The sequence below is a fragment of the Miniopterus schreibersii genome (assembly GCF_964146895.1).
Source record: "Miniopterus schreibersii genome assembly, chromosome: 21".
NCBI classification, from domain to species: domain Eukaryota; kingdom Metazoa; phylum Chordata; class Mammalia; order Chiroptera; family Miniopteridae; genus Miniopterus; species Miniopterus schreibersii.
In genome coordinates, this window is record NC_138123.1 from 5,228,843 (window position 1) to 5,245,677 (window position 16,835).

Below are 16,835 nucleotides of genomic sequence, written 5' to 3' on the forward strand. Positions count from 1 at the left end.
ATCCTTTCTCCATTCTGAACTTAAAAATAATCTTTCCCAAAAAATTAAGGAAAGATGTCAATGCCTGTTGTCTTGGAAACGTATATATTTTTTTCAAGTATGGGATTCTTACTTGGCTGTCTTTACGTTTCCGACATCTTGATTTTTGAAATTATAACTTTGGATATGTCCAAACTCAAGTGTGGAGTTGAAACATCAGATAGGGAACTCGAACTTATGGGTAATTACACTTAAATGGTATAAGTTTACTGAAAATGCACATTAAGGGAAGCAACAGAGGAATTTCTATGGAGAGTATCCAGATAAATGTCTGTTCTTTCCCCCACCTAGCTGGTTGTGGGCCTCTGATGCAAATGAGTAGACCAGAACACGGTTTATTTGGTTTTCTGAGTTCGGTGACTTACGTAACAAAGTCACGACGTAATTCATCAGCTTTCCCAGGCAGCGACTGGAGTCACCTGGAAGACAGATGAACACAGACACTGCCTCAGCTTGATCCAAACCTGTATGTAGCAGAAATGACCTGTTACATTTCATCCGTAAAATAAATGGGTTGGACTTGAACAGTTCTTCCTGACTTTTTTCTCACTATGTCACATGTAGAAAACGAGATGATTTTTGCAGAGCTCGCTGGGCTAAAGAGATAAGATATCTCATGGCCAGAGGAAGGGAACTGAGGTCTGGAGGCACAGCAGGCCCTGCCCGGCCACCCCAAGAGCCGAGGGAATCGACAGCTCACCACATCAGGGACCCACCGGCAGCACACCAGGGAGTCAACACCCACCACCCCTGGGCGCACCAGGGGGACACTCTGGAGTAAAGGATATTGATGGACCCTTTGGGAATTCCATGACTACTTTTCAGCATAAAGTCTCTGGGACTTAACCACCGATCTGTGTTCTGGGCACCATGGTCCAAAGCCTTCCAGCTCATAAACTGGTCCTAGAATGCCAGTCTCTTGGCTCACAGCATTGATAAGGAATCTTACGCCAGGGTGACCAAGTCTCAGCTTGACCAGGACCCAGGGCTTCCCATGACAGGAGACTTTCAGCGCGAAATCTAGGACAATCCTAGAGAAGCCAGGGCAGCTGGTCCTCTACCTACTGTGTATAAAAATATTGCACTAACGACGCCCTGGCAGGTATGGCCCCGTTGGTCGGGCATCGTCTCATGCACCAAAAGGTTGCCAGTTCCAGTCCTGGTCAGGGCACATACCTAGGTCGTGGGCTCTATCCCTGGTAGGGGACATGCAGGAGGCGACTGATTGATGTTTCCCTTTCACATCGATGTTTCTCTCTCTCTCTCTCCCTTCCTCTCTCTCTAAAAACCAATAAAACACTTTTTTTTTAATTGCAACAATGAAATAAAGAGAAGAGTGGACAGTCTCTGCTTTAATGGGCTCTAGTGTTCGCTGTGGTCTCCCCAGGCCATCGGAGGCCCCATGCCTGTCACTGAGTCCGGCCTACGGTTTACTGAGCCGAAGCCTACGGCTTTTCTTAGGAAATGTTTTTCTTTGCGGAGCAGTTTTTAAAGCCAGTTCCAAGAGGAAGCGGTGGGCTGAAGCAGAGGGGCATGACTGAGCGACTCGCGCGGAGGCTCCCCTGGAAACAGGCTCGTAACAATCGTAGTTCTGACATGACTACCTGTTGCCTGAGAAACTCATAAACATGGCATCGAGGCTGTATTTTTTGTCAGCAGCTGCTGATCCTTTCATTTAATTATAAGCTACAAGTAAGCTTCTTACAGAGGCAGCCTGTGTAGCAAACAGTGCCCAGAGCACACTCTGTTCACAGAATTTAAGACAGTCAGCACTGCTGGGATTACATGTTCTAATATCGGATGGGCGGACGGCTGTGGGAGAAATAAGAGCCACCGTCCCCTCCTCCCCGACCCAGACTTCAACCAAAATTGTTTTTGAGGTTCAAAAATATTCACACGACAGCTTTCTATGTTTGGCCGGAGCAGACCCAACCCACAATGCCAAGAAAATGGTTTCTTCTATCTTTTATGTTAATACAGATCTCACAGGACCTGAGAAATGTCCGTAGCCCTAGCTCTCCACGCTCGTGCACGCTCATTTTTAACATTTACTGTGCACCTAGGATATATATGCACAGACCTCGTATGTGCACCTGCGGCTGATGCAGAGAAAAGCCACCCAAGTGAGTAACTTTCACGCAGAACAGAAAGTGATACAACAGAAAGGCAAAAACAGGGGAGAAGGGAAGAAGTGGCATTTGAGCTGGTGGCGCTCGGCAGGGTGGGGTTCACCGTGTCGGGGAAAGGGGTGCCCTTCGGAGCTCTAAGCACAGGCCGCAGGGAGCGTCTTCACGGGCAGGAGCCACGAAGACAAGCGTGTCCCCGCTTCCCTGGCAGCCACACCACGGAGGGGGCCCCTCTCCCGGGCGGACGCTCACCTTGAGGCGTGACTCTGGGTTAATTATTTGGCTTCTCTAAATCCACTCCTACACTACAAAAGGGAATTTCAATAATAAGGCAATTCAATTAATGTAGAAAAGGTAAAATGAGATTTTATATATATATATATATATATATATATATATATATATATATATATATAATTGCCTTATAGAGATCAGATACACATGCAGATGAGAGAGAGATTGAATTTTCAGGATTACTTTCCCATCCCTTTCTGGTTTCTCATGAATCTCAATGTGTATACTCTAAACTTAAAAGTAATTGCAGCCCAGCCAGCCTGGCTCAGCTGGCTGAGAGCCTTCCTGCGCCCCAAGAGGTTGCTGGTTTGATTCCTGGTTGGGGTACATGACTGGGTTGTGGGTTCGATCCCAGGTATGGGGTGTGCAGGAGGCAGCCATTCGATGTTTCTCTCCCCCTCCCTTTTCTCTCTAAAATCAATGGGCATATATTCAGGTAAGGAAATGTTGAGTTCAAGACGGGTGGCCAGATGCTGGGAAAACAAAGGAGGGGAGGAGATATTCAAGTGTGAAGACAGCCCGGAGGTCTAAAGAGGCAAAGCCGGAATGTTACTCCAGAGGACTCGGCCTCGGAGGAAACAGAGCAGGTGGCATTTTGAATGCCCAGCTCTCCCGGGAGGCGACAGACAGCGGCCGTGCTGAATATTTGCACTGACAGCCTTTCAAAAGTGATGTGTTAGGGAGAAAAGTGACTGAGAAGAAAAGAGATGGAAGGTGCTGGAGGGCAAGAGTGTGAGTTTAAATGAGATGATCGTGGTCATCCAAGAGGGCGACACTGGGCAAAGGGGTAGGCGGAGTAAAGGAGTTAGCCCAAAGGGCATCTGGAAAACCCCGACTCCCGGCCAAGGCCCAGCGGCGGAGGATGCCCTGCGACAGTCCCCTTGTGATGGCTCATTGCATGTGTCAGCCACGCTGGGCCGCAGGGTGCCCAGGAAAGCGCTGAAACGCAGTGTCTGTGAGTGTTCCCGGGAGATGTCAGCATTTGAGTCGCTGGAAGGATCAAAGAAGGTCACCTTCTGCAGTGCGGGTGGACACCATCCGATCCACAGGCGGGCGGGCGACGTTGATGTCCCTGCTTCAGCCACAGCGGCCGTCTCCTCCTGCGCTGGGACACGACACGGGCGCTGCTGGTTCTCGGGCCTTCGGGCCCGGGCCAAGGCTCTCGTGACCAACTGCCCGGGTTCGCAGGCGGCCCAGAGACGGAATGACATCCTCCTGGGTCTCCAGCTTGCACACGGCCAACCCTGGGACTTCTCGGCCTTCAGAGCCCCATGAGCCAGCTCCTCTTTTCTATAATAAGTCAAGAGACAGAGAGATGGTTATTATTAATATTCCATATTAGTTCAGGCCGTAGAGAGAGTCAGAGACGCAGCCTGACCATAGCATTTGAAAACCAAGCTAATAAGACACGCTCCAATAAAATATCACTGTATTTCCTTCATTTTAGGCTCAGAAAAAATGATGCTACGTGAGATCGGCGTTCCCTCTCTTTAGATTTCTCGATTGGGACGCACAAAACATCACAACGTGACAGAGCACGAGTTCGTTCGCATGATTCGAAATCAGGTTATTAATTTTTGTTTTCCGGTGGAATGCAGTGAATTCACACATACAAACACCGAGATGTTTGCTTTTGGGGGGGAAACGAACGCTGGGGTATATTCCACAAACATTGTGCGAGTGATGATATAAAGTTACATTTTATAGGTGATTTTATTAGTCTTCTATCCATCAGCCAAAAGTCTCAGGTGCTTAGGTAGGTGGAAAAATAAGCTACTGTCTGTAGAAGTTTCAATAAAACAGTCAAAAAAGAGGTTGATGTTAAAAGAAAAATTGACATAAAAAACTAATATTATTTTAGAGACTCAACGATTTTTTTTCTCTTTTTTACTTTATATTGTGTGTGTTAGACTACTTTATATAAGTTCATTTCTCTCAAAGGATTTAGGCTTTTTCCAAAATATCAATTGAGTGTTCAAAGTAGAGTGTAAATTAAGATTGAAAAAGTATGTTTTAAACTCTGAAAATGGCTACTTTTTAATCATGTCTTTATTTGGCATTTTGCTGATCTGCGTGAAAAAAAAAACACACCCAAAAAAGACAAAAGCAATGGTAGAAAGTGATTCCTGAATCACCAGCAGAAGGAAAATTAACATAACTGGCATAAGTAAAACGGATACAGTCACCTTTTTCCAAAACAAAGCAGGAGAATTAATTGCAAATCATTAAATTGGGTTTCTAGGGCTGAACGATCCCTTTTGAGAGCTGACACCCGATCCCTGGGCTCACCTATCCAAATACACGGGGTATTAGTTCGTCTGTTTTCCTTTCATTATACCCGAAGCTGGGAAAATTGAGATGGAATTACCAGCCTCTCGCTGACAACCTGTGTGTTTTTTTCCCTCACTGCAAATGAGCTAATAATCTCTACCTTTTCTTCTATGTTTAAACAAAACTCTAAAAACTCTTTATGTTTTTAAAGTTTAGGTACACATACCCCTACACACCTAACCCAAGAGTAGATAAAGTTAAACTTAAGTAACCTCCTTAGCTTGGGGTCAACTCACAGGACGCCACCCCCAACACCAATGTCCCACCAAGACTCGGGGCCTCCACCATGACCCGTGGGGTCTTCTCGTGTCTCCCCATCACCCCATCCCTCTGAGCCCCATTTTCCTGATGTTCCTCCAGGCGGCTGGCTCACTGGCCCATGGTAGCCCCAGGCAAACACAACAGCAGCACATTACTTCTAACATGAAAATCAGCACTAGGGCTCCTCTGGGCAGTCACCACGGAGCTTTAAGAATATAACATGAAGCGGGAAGATCATGGCAGCAGGTGGGACAGTGTGGTGACCGAGCCAGGAAAACCGTGTTAGAGAAAGAAGACCAGAAGCACAAGTAAACATCATCGGCAAACATTCGCCCTGACTTAGACCAGATGCGCCGGACGCTGAAAGGCCCGGCGTTGGTCTCCCAGGAGAGACGAGGCTGGCACTAGTTCTTTTAGTGAACTAGTTATTACAGAAAAATACAAAACTTATAAAAACGTTAGACCCAAAAATGTGAGACTTCCTCTACCTCAATCCCCAGGCCCCAGCCACAAAAATAAGTGCTGTTCGGTAGAGCTACATATGGGTATTTTATGCCTAAACACAAACGATATGTGGGTATGAAATACGTGTGTTCGTGAGTGTATTTTATACAATACACAATATACAGAATTTATATCACATTTTATATTAATAATTTATACAGTACTTAATATAGTAAATGATATAGATTACACACAAAATATAGAATTTTACATATAATATGCACAGATATATACATATAAATATTATGTGTATTTATGTATATGTATATATGTGTGTGTATGTGTGTGTACATGTGCGTGTGTGTGTCACTATATCTCGGGGTCTCTCTCTGGACAATGAAAGCAAACAGAGTCAGCGGTTGTACCCGGCCAGCCATCGTCCTGTTGAGTGAGACACACGCTCTGCGGCCGAGGCTGAGTCTGGATGACCCATCCCGTGTGGGAATCTCCTCTTGGCTTCTCCCATCAGTTTCCACGGAGCCACACTCAGCGCCTCGCCCGGCTTCGGTCCGTGCAGAGGCGCTCACCTTTAGCCAGTGCCCGTTGCCTTTGAGGAGGCAAAATCATCGGTTATTTGCACAAACTTCTTAAAGTTCACCAAAACCAAATAAGCAAAGGAGCAGAGAATAAAATAAGTGGATTTAAAAAATCCACATTCAAAAAAAGAAATTCGATGAGTCAACAATCGGAGAAAATGAAAACCAGAGCTAAACAAGTAACGCTGTTCTGTTCTTTGTACCCAGAATGTAAGCAGCTAGTTATTTTCTTTCCCTGAATCACTCCGTGAACTCGCCGTTGGTAGCTGCTGACTTGAGAGACGTTCATTAGAGGCAGGAAAGCTCTGGTCGTGGCCTTGCCAACGCAGCAGGCGTAAGAAATTTACCCTCCGTGACTATTTACTTAAATATTCTTTAAATACTTCAGTAAGAACTGATTTTCTAGGAACAGTTCATGGAAATGGGTATAAGACCCTAACTAGGAAAATAAATAGCAAGTGTTGGCGAAGGTGTGGTGGAAGGGGAAGCCCCTACTCACTGCAGCAGGAATCGCAACAGCCAAGACACGGAAACAACCATTCATCCACTGAAGGGCACTCAGGTTGTCTCCATGTCTATAGGTAATGGGTTATTATTACATACATTATCAGTTGCCATATATATAATGGATTAGTATCCAGCCATAAAAGAAGGAAATCCTACCATGCACCAAGAGGTCGCCGGTTCGATTCCCGGTCAGGGCACATGCCAGGGTTGCAGGCTCGACCCCAGTAGGGGGCATACAGGAGGCAGCCGATCAATGTTTCTCTCTCATCAGTGTTTCCATCTCTCTCTCCCTCTCCCTTCCTCTCTAAAATCAATAAAAATATAATTTTTTTAAAAAGATTCAATATATATATATATATATATATATATATATATATATTTTTTTTTTTTTTTTTTAAATAAAAGCCAACGGCAGCCCTTGGAGATGTTAATCGGGCTCTCACAGAAGCCATAAGGTCACATAAGGAATACATGCAATGAAAAGAAGACACTAAATGACTTTGGAAAGCCATCAAAGACGCAAGAGAGGGCATTCTGTGGCCGGGCAGAAAATGATAAAGGACGCTGGGTTTTATGTGCCTGGGAGAACTGAACCGCATGGTTATTACAAAGCCATAATGAAACCCTGGCTCGAGGGCCATCCTGCCTGTAAGTGCAGTTCCTGAGAGAGAGAGACCCAATTCTCAAAGAAGAAGATGTGTTTGGGACTTTTGCCCCCGAAGTGTAAGAATAGCTTCGGCATTAGGTATTCCTAATTTGTTGTAACTTGCGAGCAACTGGCTAAGTTGGCAACTGTAAAGAGGCTGGGACTGCATCGGAGTCTAATAAAAGCCCTAATAAAAGTTTTAAACTAGTTCACACATCTGCAGTCTGAGGGGGGAGGGGGATTACCTAATCCGGGCCTCGCCCACCGCTGGGTGCTCGCTGGAGGGTGCTGGTGGGGAGGCTGTTGGGGCAACATCCCCACCCCAGGCAGAATTTACTGCTGCCCAGAGAACCGCAAGCATCTTCCGAGGGGCCTCGAGGGGATTTAGTTCAAGAAATAGAGCTGACTCTCTGGGGTCCCCATAATTTGCACTTGCAAAAATCCTTTGAACGGGGCTGAAGCCTGGCCTCTTCAATGCGGAGAGAGCTTCGCCAGGAGACAAAAGCTGATGTCTGGCGTTTTAATGCCCCGATGCAAAAATAATCAGCTGTGCCCCCAGGGCCCCAGCAGAGGTTCAAAGCTCGCTCCCCTCCAAGATTACAGGGTCCTGCTCCGGCACCGAGAAAGAAGCGGGGAGCCCCGGGCGGGAGGTGGGAAGCCCAAAATTCCTTTGCACTTTGGGAAATTAATCCAGAACCTTGGGAAAAAATCCAAGAAGTAGGAATTTCCATGAAAACGTTAAAAGATTTGTAGCATGTTGATATTCGATGCAAAAAACACACAAAAAAATTCTTGTCCCGTTCCCGGATAAGTATTATATTTTTCTAAGAGGACGTGTTTGTATCGTGAGCGGACATGATGATATGTTTAATTAGGTGATTGGAAGGTTTTGCTAGCGCGGTGCGTAAACCTGTCCCACAGAAAGGCCACGTCGCTGGCTGGGCCTCAAGGCCGTAAGCCTGGCACTTGGCTGCTAACAGTGGGAGCCTTCAGGGCCCGTGCCCACCAGGAGCACGGGGATGAAATAGGCTCTTAGAGGCCCGTCTCACATTTATAGGTAAAAGGAGAAAAGCCACCTTCTGGGATTTCTCCAGAGCTTCAAATGGTCTCCTTCCTCTCAGCTCATCAAACTGAAAACGGCTTCCTTTGTTAGCTCGCAGCCACCCTGGCCTTCCAGACCAAGGAGATTTGAGACCCCTCTCCCCAGGCTGTAGAAGACACAAAGGACTTTTCAGTTCACCGTGTTTTCCTGAAAGAAAATCTCTGTGTCTCATAAAAGCAGCCCAAAGCACACAGAAGGGGAGGGAGGGAGCCCTGGGAAGATGAGCGCCCAGGTCCCCCTCTCCATTCAGACGCTGGGCTGCACGGCGGGGGACCGCCGGGTGTCCGCGGACAGAGGATGGGCATCGGGTGGTGCTCAGTGCCAGGCAATGGGCGCAAGAATCGGCCTTATTCTAGCATGGAGAGTCCTTGCGATGCATGGATCGTCCCTAAAAAGGAATGCGGTGATTAGGCCTTTCTATGTGTGTTTGCGCCTCAGACGACGAAATCGAGACGCACTTTCACACCGACGGAGGGCCGGCCGAAAACCACTGAAGGCCACGAAAGAACCGCAACCCAAAGTACGTTAATTCCACTTTAACAGCTCTGCTCTGTAGTTGTTATTGTCGCTGTCTTTTTTTCTTTATTTCTTCCCATTCTCTAGTTTAAAAAAAAAAAAACAAAAAAAAAAACGAGAATGGCCTGAGTTCGAGCTGTTCAGTTCGAGCTGTTCAATGAGTCCCTGACGATCTCATGAAATCACAGAATATACCTTCTGTGATATTTTTCATTCATTCCATAATGTTTTTCATTCTTTCAGTTTGCACAACAGGTAGCCTGGAGTCCTGCGTGGTAGGAGAGCTGAGATTCAAATTCAAGAGTCTAGAACCTACACGCTCTTGAGTCTCCCACGATGCTTCTCCCCAAAGAGCAGCAAATAACGGTCCCGGGAATTCTGACTCCCTGCTTCCAAAGGCAAGGAAGCCGCTGAAGAAAGAGTGGCCCCCCCTTCACCTTCCAGCAACACCCCGTTCTCCCCAGTGGTGCATTTTCTGGCTGAGACACATGGTGATCAGGGGTCTGGGGCAGAGGCAGGGAGCAAGCGAGTCGTCCAGAGGAAGAGGGCCCACGGGTGGGAGAGGGGCCGGGGCCGGGGCCGGGACGGAGGGGCTAAGCCAGGCAGGGAGGGGAGCCCTGTGTGTTGACTGGCTCCTGACACCAGGCAGAGAACTAGCATGTGTCCAAGAACATGGTCTTTCCATAACAGAAGATATTTTGTTGCCAAGTTACCAAGAATGTCTGTAGTGTCAGAGCTGGCCTTGGGCGAGGCCTGGAGCCAACTAAAACTCTTCTTGTGGCTTGCTACTATTATTTGCAGTGGCAAGACTTCCTCAGAAAACAATCTTTAAAAATATTTTTTATCACCTGGATATTTTCAGTCAAGCGTCCTTGACTTGCGATGCCCCTCTTGTCCTGAGTTGGACCCATATCCTTTCCAAGCTTCTGCAGCCACCGTGCTTGTCAGCGACGGGGGACATCGGGCACACACCACCCTTTATTCCAGGCTAGGGCCGCGGTCCCGTCGCTCTAGCTTGGAGGTTCGCAGCCTGGCTGCCAATTAGGATTCCATTGGGGGGGGGGGGGGGTAATCAGTATGAATATTATAGGAAAAAATGAAACACATCCTCGGTAGAATATTATTACAAAATATAATCTCTGCACACTCACCTAATCTCTGCACATTAACAATTAATAAATGATGTGTCGAGCTTTCACCAGAAAACCGGCTGTAACATAGTACAAAGTAGTCAAGGCTGAAGCTCCGAGTCCATGGCAAAGACGGTAAAATGCAATTTCCATTACTCTCCGCCTTCCACGCCTCTGAAATGGTCAGTGGAGCCATAACACACATTTATCCTCAATTATGATAGTGTTGAAATGAGGAAGACACGTCAGGCAGGTCAGATTTCCATTTCAAGAGCCTCTTTTCTTTCTTACTTCTCTTCTCTATACATTTAATTCTATGTGGGAAGATCCTGCCTGACCATTCTGTACATAATTTGCTTCTATGTTGCATAATTATTTTGTTTGGGTTGCCTTCCTCCCGCCCCCCCGCCTGATAGTTGCAGTCTTTTATTGAGCCAGTTGTTTTCTTGGAAAATCAGGATCATAGACAGTTTATGTTTCAAATGAAATGTGCACCTTCAACTTAATCAAGGTCTACCTTCCGTTAACGTTACACCCCCCCTTGCAAGTATTTTTTGAAATTTCTCCCCCAGTCTTTTGTAATATTGTCATTTATTTTTCACTGCTACATATATTATAAACTCTGCGCTACACTGTTATTTATTTTGCTTTATACAGTCACTAATATCTGGAGAAATTAGAAAATGAGAAAAAAAGTCTTTAAATTTGCTACATATTTACTATTTCCAGTGCTCTTAGTTCCACCACATAGATGTGAGTTTCTAAGTGGCATCTTTCTCCTCTGGAACATCTTTCAACATTTCTTCTACTATCTGGCGAACAAATTCAGCTTTTGTTTGGGTGAAAATACCTCTATTTCATTTTCATTTTTGAAGGATTTTTGCTGATTTAGAATTCTTGATGAACGCTGTGAGTTGCTGCTGTTGTTTTTCTTCCCGTATTTTTAAAATGTCATTCCTTGTCTCTGGCTTGCGTTGTTTCTATGGAGTCTACTGTTATCCGTGTGTCCAGGTCCCTAATGTGTCTTTTTTTTTTAAAGAATTTTATCTATCCCACAGTTTTCAGGAATTTTAGTATAACGTGCCTCTTTGTAGTTTTCTTTGTGTTTGTCCTACTTGCAGTTCATTTGGCTTCCTGGACCTGTATGCTTATCATTTTTATCAGGTTGGGAAAATTTTCAAGCATTATTTCTTCAAATATTTTTCTAGTCTCCCCCTTTCTTTTTTCCTGGGACCCCCAACTGACACATTGGTTGGGCCTTTTACATTATCCTGAGGGGACCGGGGAACCTGCTTTTTCCATGTCGAATACACTTTGATTGGCTTCTGAAGAGTGTGAATGTTACCATGTTGATTTTCTCAATTCTCCTGTCTTCCTTTAAAGAGCATTAAATTTTTGGTCCAGCAGCAGTTAAATTACTTGTTGATTAGCTTGATTCTCTGGAGTCTTGTCATTAAGCTTTATGAGGTCAAGCCTTGAGTAACTAGTTTGTCGCATCTCTGCTGAGTGCTCTGGGTGTTTAATGAGGTCTTTCCACTCCGACTAGACAAGACTCACACCCTGCTCGGCCGGGGCTGCCCCAAGAGTTGCTCACCTCGGAGCTCCTGGGTCCTGGCCCTTTTCTCCACTCTCATGGGGCTTTTTCTTTCTCTTCATTCTAGACAATTTTAATATCATCCGGGCACAAGGCACTAGGAGCTGTGTAAAGTCACAGTCGCTGAAGCTTCAAAAAGTCAGTCCTCCAACAGTTTCCTGTAGCAGAGGGGACAGACTCAGACAGCCTGACTCTCATTACTAATACAATAAAAATAAAATAAAAAACCTGAAAGTACATGATCGGCTCAAGGAGAATGTCACTGAAGGACGTTTGCCATTTTTTATCTTTTCCGGATGCTTTCTCATTTCTCCTCAGTAACTGAGACTCACATTTTTTTTCGTGTTTTTGGCTAATGAACACCACGCACGCTGCAGCTGCCTGGAGAGAGACAGACGTGAAACCACGCACACCTCCCTGAGAGCTATGGGTTCATTCAATCCCCTTGGGTTTGCCTCTAGGACCATGGCGAACACCATCTGACTTACTCCAAAGCCCGAGCAGCAAGATCGAGTCCCCCCCTCCACAGACAGAAGCCGAGATGACACACGGAGGCTGAAGTGTGGACCAGAATTTGCACTGGTCAGAAGAGGTGCAGAGCCCAGTAATTTTGTGGCATCGCATCGGGTCCTCAGCACACACCACAGGAGTCCACTTATGGGCCTCAGAAATCCCCTGGTTGCTCCCAACCCCACGCCCTGTGAATATAATTACTAGTTCATGCCCAGAGATTAAAACAGCCACAGCATGAAACGACCTCAGTGTTCCTCTTAGCGCTCGTATTTGCTTAAGCTTCCTTCCAGAACGTCCCATCCGTCAGAGTTCCAGGCAGTGCTTAAAAAGTACCAGGTTCCTAAGCTTTCATCTCCGACTATTTTGACTGGGTCCCAGGCTCTTCCTCTAAGTGGGGTGTGACTTTTATTTTCATTCTTTCTCATATAAATCATACCTTTCTCCCATTTGGTGTCTCCTGTTTTAGCTGTGGTCACCAGGCAGAAGGCCTCTTCCAAACTGAGGATAGAAAAACAAAACACTTATTAAGGGATTTTTTATTTTTTTTTTCTTAATCAGAAATTGGACAAATAAAAATCTTTGAACATTGAGCGGGAAACAGAAATGACCAAGCATTCTCTGAATGGATGGGATGACCCAAATGGACTTGAGCAACTGAGATATTAATTCTGATAAATCTAACTCGAACGGACCTTTGAACTAACTGAACTGTGACAGATTATTCCTGTGGTAGAAGTACAGTAATAATAACATGACGACACAGTATGGGTCCTGGCTCCCCACTTTTGCGTGCTCTTCTGTCCTGTCTCTTTTGAAAGAAATACTAAATAGAAGTGGGTTTATCGGGGTGAAGTTGAGCAGGACCGCCCACGGCAGTGGCCCATGGCTACGCCTAAAGGGGGCCGCCAAGGCAACCGCTGTTTGGGGGCCGCTTCTGCAAGTGGAAGTAGGCAAGAGAGGAGGGGGTCCGGGATGGGCATGAAGTTGGCCAGCCACCAGCAACTGCCCAATGCAGATATTCAGCAAGGACGTGTCTCAGTTGGTTTGGGATGCTGTGAGAAAAACACCGTAGGCTGAGTGGCCTAGACAACGGGCATTTGTTTCTCACAGTTTGGGGCACTGAGGCTGCTCTTCCTGGTCGGCAGACGATGCCCTCTTGGAGTGAGGGCACTAACCCCATCCCGAGGGCCCCACCCTCATGACCTCATCCAATCCTAATGACCTCTCCACGAACCCCACCTCCAAACACCATCACCTTGGGGATTCAGGTTCCAACTTGAGCATTTGGGGGAGGGGAACACAAACATTCAGTCCGAAGCAGAAGGGATTATTTGACCCATATATTTGTAGCTTTTATGACCTGGTAAGAGAGCTCTTGGAAAGCATATTTTTCAAGAGACGGAGCCTCGTGGAAAGCCAAGGATTCAGTTTTCACTTTGGCATGTGTCTGAGGTCCGCGTCTGGGGCCCACAGGGAGCTGAGTAGATGCGGCCTGCACCCGGGTCTCTCAGCGACGGTGGAGAGGGGAAGGCGAAGCCGTTCAGGTCAGTGTGCAGTCGGTGGGATGTGATACGTGCCAAAACGGGGGGCTGGCAAAACGCAGACTTCAGAGGGAGAAGGGATTATTTTTCACTGGGGGGAAGAAACGTTGCTACAGAAAGGAGTTGGTTAGCTACTTTGTAGACAGTGGAAAGAGGAACCTCCAATAAATGGCTATCTAATGTTTAAAATTTCAAATACTACGGCAACTATGTATAAGAGATAAAAATGCCCAGGATGTTAAAAGCACCCCAAACGGCTGGGTGCATGAGGGCCTGCCTGGCAGGGGTTAGGCCGTGGGGCATGGCTGGCAGTGCCTGGATGGGCGCCCCGGGCTCCCACGTGCCCACAGGACCGCGGGCGATCTTGATCCTCTGTTACGTTCAGGTGTCACCACGGGGGGCCCCTGGGATCTCCCTCTTCCTTAATCATTGCACGGGTTCGAGATCCCAGGCTGCTCGGGGACGGGGCTTGCTTGGTGTGTCGGAGAAACACGTAACATTTTAATTGCGCTTGGAGACGCAGAGACTCGATGAGGGCGGCTAATTAAGAAACATAAATAAACGAGGGGCTCTGCTCTGCCTCACAGCATCCCGTCGCGGCGCAGAACGAACCCCGAGCTTCGTTACGAGTCAAAGGAGCAGCCAGAGTCTCTGAGAGGGGAACAGGCCGAAGGGCTGCATGTACGATATAAAGTGAAGATACGCTATTGTTGGAATTATTATTTTATTGTATATTTACTTTGGTTATCAAAAAAACACACACTCATGATTTATGGGGCATATATCCATTTATGGGGCCACAATCCATGAATATATTGATAACATTTCTCTTATTTAATCCCATATCAAACATACGAGATGGATACTCTCATTACCTTCATCTTCTAAAGAAGGGACATGAGGCCCAGAGAGTCGCCGGAGGTGCCCACTCTCCCGTGCTCCTCTCCGAGCAGATGCTGACGGGCACTGACGGCCACTGACGGCCACTGAGAGGCAGAGGCCCCGAAGCCGTGGTTTCAGCCACTAACTAAACTCTGATTTCCTGTAACCCAAAGAAAAGGCTAAAGAACTCTGACTTGGAGAAAATCTTGGCAGATTCCAGGTCTAGAGAGGATTTGGGTAGAAACAAGGGGTTGCGTGTCAATACGTTGGACACGGAATAGCCAAGTACACACTGAACCCGTCCTACGACTGGATGCGTTTATCACTACAGGTAACAATACCGTATGTGAGTGGTTGTGTCCGTAACAGCATAATTAAGGGTACTGAATGGTCATCTATACACAGGGGTTGGCAAACTTCTTCTGTAAGGGCCACGTAGTGACTGTTTTCAACCTTGTGGGCCATGAGTCTCTGTCATAATTACTCGGCTCGGCCACTGTGCTATGAAAGCAGCCGTAGACAGTAAATAAATGAATGAGTGTGGCTGGGTTCCAATAAAATTTTGGTGCATAGTTTGCCAGCCTCTGTGTTAGAGAGCTAAAAATGACTCCATGCCACCGAGGAGACCCTAAGAGAGTGTCACAATTGCCACCAAGAAAAAAACAGATTTTGAGTCTTAGGTTTCTAAAGGGACATGGTCAATATGGTTTTCGTTTTTACCTTCAGTTGTATTAAACGACGTTTAAGAGGAAATGGGCTTAGGTTAGATGATGAAAGAATTCAGTGATTCATCAGGAAGACGGTCTTAGCTGTCAGATTAACTAAACGTTGGGAAGTACTTCAGAGGCGATATTAGTACACAGAGTAATGTTCAGAAGAACCAGAGGTAAGCTGAGTATCAGCCAACCGACACACCTTTAAGGATGCAAGGCCCGCTGGAGACATACAACGACAGAAACCAACTTAATTTAAAAAGAGAAAGTGAAACGGAAGAAACTAATATTAGAGAACTGAATAGATTTAGTTTATAAAAATTACTATGTGCTTATTTACCAAAGATATTTAGCTGTTGGCCTGGAAAACACTTCCAGAGTTCGAAGTGCCTAAGTTAACGTCTGTTAACCGAACGCCTGTGTGGTAGCCGCCTCTAGAAACAGCAGAGGAGAGAGTACATGAGCCTTAACGGGTCTAGGCCCTTAATCATCTGAGGTCATGGGACGGATTCATATAAGCCCTGAAATTAATTACAGCTCTATCAGCTCTTCCTCCATCGTTTTATAAAGCAGACACCAAAATGACTACATAGACATGCACGTGTAGAGTGTGTACACACAGACACATTGTATACATGTTTATCTATGGTTACTTTTTATCCTGTATTGTCTACATAGTATATACAGTGTATATATTACATATGCACGTATGATACACATTGTATACACTGTGCCTATAATATCTAGTATATGTGAAGTACACCCACACACATATATTGTAGATATAGTACATGCGGTAGATATATGACTACATATTGCATTCCACTTACTCACTATATAGAGAAAAATGTAGAATAGTAAGTCATGGACAGATGCCAACACTTCCATTTCATTTATCTCACTAGATCATCACATCAACAGGTATCAGCAAAAAAGGAAGAATAAACTGAGCAAAGATAAGAGTGAACAGATCTTTAACGGAGAGGCCAAGTCAGCTTCACCCGCACGTGGCAGCTGGGCGGCTGGGAGCTTCGGTCCCCTCCTTCCCCGGCAGACGGCACGGGGTGGGGAGGGGGGAATGGGACTCTCAACGCGCTGGGTTCGAAATCATTTATCTCCGGTAAAATACGGGGGGGGGGGGGCGCTGAGCTGATAAACAAGACTTTTGTAAGCATGCGTTGCATATTCGATATTTTGGTGGCCGGGGGGGGGTTTCCATTAAGCTTTCGTGGGACTTAATAAATCAACAGAAACCACTTACTGAAACATTTTCATGGGTCCTGTGGACTTCTAAGCAAATATCAGGTTTAAGAATGAGAAGTCAGTTATATTTTCGACGTAACCTAACGTTCAAAGGCGCGTAAGAGATGCTTAAGTGTTAATATTTTATGTTTCCCTGCGCTCAGCAGTAATTGCAGCCCATTAAAAAGAATGCTAAGCCGTCGCTGTTAGCACTGGCACGGGCCCAGGGAAACACTGAGCCCTCGCAGAAGGGGGTTAATTGCTACACGAAGAGGTAATTTATTAAGGAACACTGAAGCCCTGTATGGTCCCCAGCGCCAGGCTGAACGGCACAACCTTGCGTGAATATTACATTTGA